This window comes from Elephantulus edwardii, unplaced genomic scaffold, assembly GCF_000299155.1.
Source record: "Elephantulus edwardii isolate Elephantulus edwardi_28Jun2011 unplaced genomic scaffold, EleEdw1.0 scaffold00091, whole genome shotgun sequence".
Lineage (NCBI taxonomy): Eukaryota > Metazoa > Chordata > Mammalia > Macroscelidea > Macroscelididae > Elephantulus > Elephantulus edwardii.
The window spans coordinates 246884-253024 of NW_006399841.1; positions in this window are offsets into that span (position 1 = coordinate 246884).

Below are 6141 nucleotides of genomic sequence, written 5' to 3' on the forward strand. Positions count from 1 at the left end.
AGAAAACATAACCTAACATAATTTTACGAGTAATAGATAAATTAGACCAATAAATACAAGTAGGATAAACCCACCTTTCTAATAGAAAAAAAAATTCAAATTAGATTGTAAAATGAGGTTTTATTATATAATTTATGCAAGGGATGTATCCTCACCATCGTGACTGAGAAAAGTTAAAAATAAAGTACAAGCCAAGAAATATCAGAAAATACGGAGGTGAGGCTGCCTTGTTATCATCAGTGTTCAAAATAAAAGTGCTAAGTGAGAGACGAGAGATTTAAACAAGAGAGAACACTAGTGTGGTCTAGGATAATTTTTCTAAATTACTTTCCTGGCCATCGGCTCTGACCTTAGTTACACGGCTGGGTGGGAACAGTCAGACAAGATGCAAACTACGCATGATGGGTCTGGTCAGTGTTGCCATCCAGCCAGGTTTAAGTTGAGCAGGTTTAGTGGCAAGGGGGGGGGGGGGGAAATCCAGCAAAACCAACCCAGGAATTTCACTCACAGAAAGAAAGAATCAGATTCTCCAGACAAGAGCAACAGCAACAGCCGTGGAGAATGAGAGACTGACACGAGTTGGGGCTGACCCAGGACGGCTGCCCAACGGAAGCTTCACCCGAGCCTGCTCAAGGACTAGAAGCAGGGAGATGCCATAACTTGCAAGACTGGGAGCTTTGGAATACTGACCTAAAAGCCAAAGGGCCTTCGAGAACACTGGACAAGCTGTCCTGATTAAAGAGCTGTACCCTGTTTCCAACCTGAATGACACCTTGTTAACTTCTCAAATAAACCTCATCACCATCACTATGGGTCTGTGAGTTCTGTGTGTGGCCGTTGCCAACCGATCAGTGGGCCCAGCAGTAGCAGAGTATGAGAGGCTTGGGAAGGACGGCTGGTGTTAGAACTGACAGAAGTAGGACAAATACTGCATGGTGCCACTGTCGTAAAACAGGACTGACCTTGGGGTTGAGGGGAGACTGAGAAAGATGGGTTCAATAATGTATACTGCATTGAAACAGATGAGGGAGAGAACTGTTTAAAAGGGATATGTGATTAGGTATTATTGTCATGACAGGAGTCCAGAATAAAGGCTGCATAGTGGAGTGGACCTGGGGAGGGATTGCAAAACAATGAAAGAATTTTTCTTTTACTTTTCCAAGAGGGTAGTGTACTAGGGGGGAGGGATGGTAGGAGAGAAAAGTACAACAATGAATGAATGGAAATCCAAAGTCTCTGTAAATTTTCATTGAAATTAATAATAATAATAATAATAATAATAATAATAATAATTGACAGAAGTGTGTTCAGGGGGCTCTGGAGGTGGGGAGCATGTCTGACCTCCTGTTAATTGGTTTTGTGCTGTAGATGTTGTCGAAGGAGGAAGTTCTCCCTTTTAGAGATCAGTAGAGGTCTACGCAGCATTCCCTACACCTTCTCCACTTTTGTCATCCACTTTAAGAACCTATTATTGTTGTTGTTGTTGTTGTTAGATGTCGTCAAGTACGACTCATAGCAACTCCGTGAACAACAGATGTGAATCCTGTCCTGTCCTGGGCCATCTTCACACTTCCTGACACACTAGAGCCCACTGCGGCAGTCACTGCGTCAATCCACCTGGTTAAGGGTCTTGCTCTCCCTCACCAACCCTCCATGCTTCCCAGCATCATGTCCCTCTCCAAGGACCAGCCCCTCCTAGCAACATGCCCAAAGTACGTAAGGCGAAGCTTCATCATTCTTGCCTCCAAAGAGCACTCCGGCTGCAGCCTCTCCAAGACTTATCTCTTTGTTCTTTTGGTCGTGCATGGGATGTTCAGTGCTCTTCTCCAAAGCCACAGTTCAAAGGCATCAATTTGTCTTCTGTCATCCTTATTCATTGTCTAGCTCCCATATACATAGCAAGTGATCAGAAAGTCAATGGCCTAAATCAGCTTAGTCCTCAAACTTTAAGAACCTAGTTTTCATAAATATCCATGTACCCAATGGCATAATTAGAAATCAAGAATAAGTTAAGAATAAAGATAAACCCCCGAAGTAAGTAGAATTTGGATAGAACACAATAACCCACTGCTATTAAGTGGGTTTGGAATCTCAATGGCCTTCTGTGGGGTTTCCAAGACTAAAAGTACTTACAGGAGACTGTCCATCCTTCCGCAAAGCAGCTGGTGGATTCTGAACCTTTCAGTTAGCAACGCAACATGTAACGTATTCTGTCTCCAGAGCTCTCTAGATAAAACACAACCAAAACTCAAACTCATTGTTGTGGAGTCAGAACCAACCCACAGTGGACTCTCGATTGGTTCCCCAAGGCTGTAAATCGCATGATAGGAGATTGCCCACCTTTCACCTGAGGAGCCCTTAATGGATTCGAACCACCAGAGAGCCAAGGCCTTCAGGTTAGCAGCATAACATCCAACACTCCCTATAAAACACAATTGTGGATTTCAATCTACCCCACCAGCAAATGACATATTCATAAAAACAAAATCCATCAGGCCCAGAGCAACAGCCCCAGCAGCCCCAGTGGAGAACCAGAGACTGGACATGAGACGAAGTGGGATCTTGGGACAACTACTCCCCATGGACAGAACCAGAGCTAAGCTAAGAACCTCTGCCCAAGTTTCTTTTTTCCTTCTTTTAAATTTTTTAAGTATTTTTTTTAGATTTCCATTCATTCAGCGTTACACACTTTGCTCCCTGCCCACCCCTCCCCCTTGTCCAAGTTTCTTGGACAACTTGGGTGGAGGTTGGGGGAGAGCCAATATTGGCAGGACTGAGAACTTTGTAACACTGGCTTAAAGCCATGAGGCTCAAAGCTGAGGTTCTGTGAGTACATTTCAGCTGTCCTGACTGTATTCTGCTACTAACGTGCATTATAACCTTTTAACTTCCTACCTCCCCCCAAAATAAGCAATATGTAATTAAAGGTGATTGAAGTTGAGATGCATAAATCTTAGAGAAAATTCAAAAGTGTCTCAAAAGAATAACTCGTCATCTCCAAGTGAGTTCATCTTACTAACTACTATTGGTAATTCAACAGTATTAGAAAATCTCTAACAAATTGGAATATATCAATAGGTCAAGGATAAACTATATAACATTTTCTCAATAGATGCCCAAAAGATACTGACAAAATCCCACATCTATTCCTGTTTAAATCAAGCAAAACCATAGTAAAATAATAAGCGGATACTTCCTTAAAATGGTTACACACACACACACACACACACACACACGTATATGTGTCTTTTTGGGGGGGAAAAAAGCCAGCATTATGCTTAAGAGTGAAATAAGAAATGCATCTCTCTTTGTTATCTTTATAAAAGAGAAACTGCAAGTGGACATAGTGGTAAGGAGCTGGGCTGCCAAACCAAAGACACAAAGTTCAAACCCACTAGCTGAAGAGAGATGGACAATCTCCTCCCTTGTGATTTACTGCCTCTGAAAACTCACTGGAGGGTCAGCTACGCGTAACAACTATAACAACAGTTAGTGAATGGCTTTAACAAGCAGAAATTTATCCTCTTATGGTTTAGGAGGCTAGAAGTCCAATCCAGGGTACCAGTTGTAGAGGAAGGCCCTCTGCCTCTGTAGGTTTGGGAGAACGGTCCTTGTATTTTTCAGCATCTGTGCGTCTGCGTTCGCCGGAGACCTCCATGTGCTCTGGGCTTCCCCAGTTTCAAGACATTTCCCAGTAAAAGCATCTGAGTCTCTGCTCCAGGAGATTACCAAAGTCCCCTTTCTTAGGCCCCTTTCATTCCTTTTAATTTCTTTTTTTTCATTGAGATTTTAATGAAAGCTTATAAAGAACTTGGCTTTCCAATCCTTCATTGGTGCACATTTTCCTCCCTGCGCCTCTCCCTCCCAGATCACTTTTTTCTTTGGTAAAAAAGTTCTTTCATTGTTATACAGTCTCTCAACCCTCCCACCCCAGACCCCTCCCTTTACTATGCAGCTCTTATTCTGGACTCTTGTCATGCCAATAATATCTTATGTTGTTGTTGTTGTTGTTTTGTGCCTTCGAGTCGCTTGCCACTCATAGCAACTCTATGTACAACAGCCCTAAACTCTGCTCTATCCTGTGCCAATCACACTGCCTCTGACACATCCATCCCGATTACCCCAGTCACTGAATCAATCCACTTCATTGAGGGTCTTCCTCTCCTGTGCTGTCCCTCCACCCTCCCAAGCATGATGTCCCTTTACAAGGACTGAACCCTCCTTACAATATGTCCAAAGTATGTCAGATGAAGCCCCAGAATCCTTGCCTCCAAGGAGCAGCCTGGCTTACCCCTCTCCAGGATGAATCTGTTTGTTTTCTTGGCAGTCCATGGTACATTCAATACTCTTCTCCAGCACCACAGCTCAAAGACATCAATTCTGGTCATTGTCCAACTCTCTGATGCATAACAAGTGATTGCAGAGACCATAGCCTGTATCAGGCGCACCTTAGTCTCCAGAGAGACACCTGGAGCAGTCCCTAACAGCAAACTTTCCCATCGCAATATGATTTTTGATTTCCTGGCTACTGGTGCCAAGAGTGTTGACCGTGGAGCCAAGCCGACTCAAGTGGTTAACAATCTCAGTCTCTTCACCATCCATCTTGATGCTGCCAATTGGTCCAATGGTGAGAATCTTTGTCTTCTTGACATAGAGCCTCAATCTATACTGAGGGCTGCAGTCCTTGACCCTCTGCAGCAAGTGCATGAGGTCCTCCTCAGTTTCAGCAAGCAGGGTTGTGTCATCTGCATAACGCAGATTGTTAATATCTAATCATATATTCCTTTTATACAGTTCTCTCCCTTGTAGATTATTTATTCCCTCCCTTTTATCTCTTGTGCTGTAAAAGATATTACAGGCTACAGGTCAGGGAAACGTCCTTGACATCCTCTGTTCAGGATTGTGATGGCTTCATTCCAAATGGTCGCATTCCACCCTTAATCCTTTTACAACTATTTGTTTTATCAGAGCAGGGGGAATCTTTACATACTTTCCACATGATATCATTCAAAACTCAAATTCACTGGTTTCAAGTCAGAACCGACCCATAGCTGACTCTCCAGTCAGTTTTCAGAGCCTGTAAATCATACAGGAGGAGATTGTCCATCTTTCACCAGAAGAGCAGCTGATGGGCTTGAACAACTTTCCTTTGGGTTGGCAGGGCAATTCCTTATCTACTAAGTCATCAGAGCTTCCTCTTACATCATTGTTGTTGTTTTTAAGTGCTTTCAAGTTGTAGGCGACTCATAGAGACCCTATGAAGGAAAGTCCTCAACACTTGTGTGACTTTCATCCTCTCTCCAGGTTCATAGGGTTTCCAGAGGCAAGCTATCATGGAAGTGGATGCCACTCCCGCTTCCAAGCTTGTCTTAATCGTGAAGCTCCACTAAACACGGTCCACCATGGGTAACTAATATCACATTTGACACGTCAGTGTCACAGTGTTTAGCCTCATAGCAACCACAAGTTACCTCTGTACAGCAAGGGGACAGACCAGGGCTGTACAACCTGGAAGACTTTGGTTTGGTAGCCAAAGTCTTCTTATATCATTACGTACGTGTATTTTGGGACACACACAATCTGAACATTCACATCAAGTATAAGGTAAGAGTAGCTGCATCAATGTCACTCTTATCAAAGGTGAATCTGGCAGGTTAAACAGAAGTAATTAGGCAACAAAGAGATACAAGATCTGCAAAGATTGAAAATCATTAGGGACAGTAAAATGGTGGCAACTTCCACTGTTCATGTAAAAAAAAATCAGATATAAAATTATCAGAACATTCAAATACAGGAGCTCTGGTGACCTCGTGGCAAGAAGCTGCACTATGATCCTGAAGGTGCATGGTTCGAATCCATCAGATGCTCTGCTGTAGTAAGAGGGGTAATCTCCTATGCCAGTTGGATCCGACTTGATGGTACATAACAAGAAAGAGTGAGAGAGAGAAAAAAAGAGACAGACAGAGAGAAAAAAATTACTTTGAAACATATTTAAAAGAGGAGTGTGCCCATCAACAAACGAATGGCTAGAGAAGCTGTGGTATAGTCACACAATGGAATACTATGCTGCATTGAAAAACAAGGAACTCATGCAATATTATTCAAAATGTTTGACTCTGGAGAACATTATGCTGAGTGAAA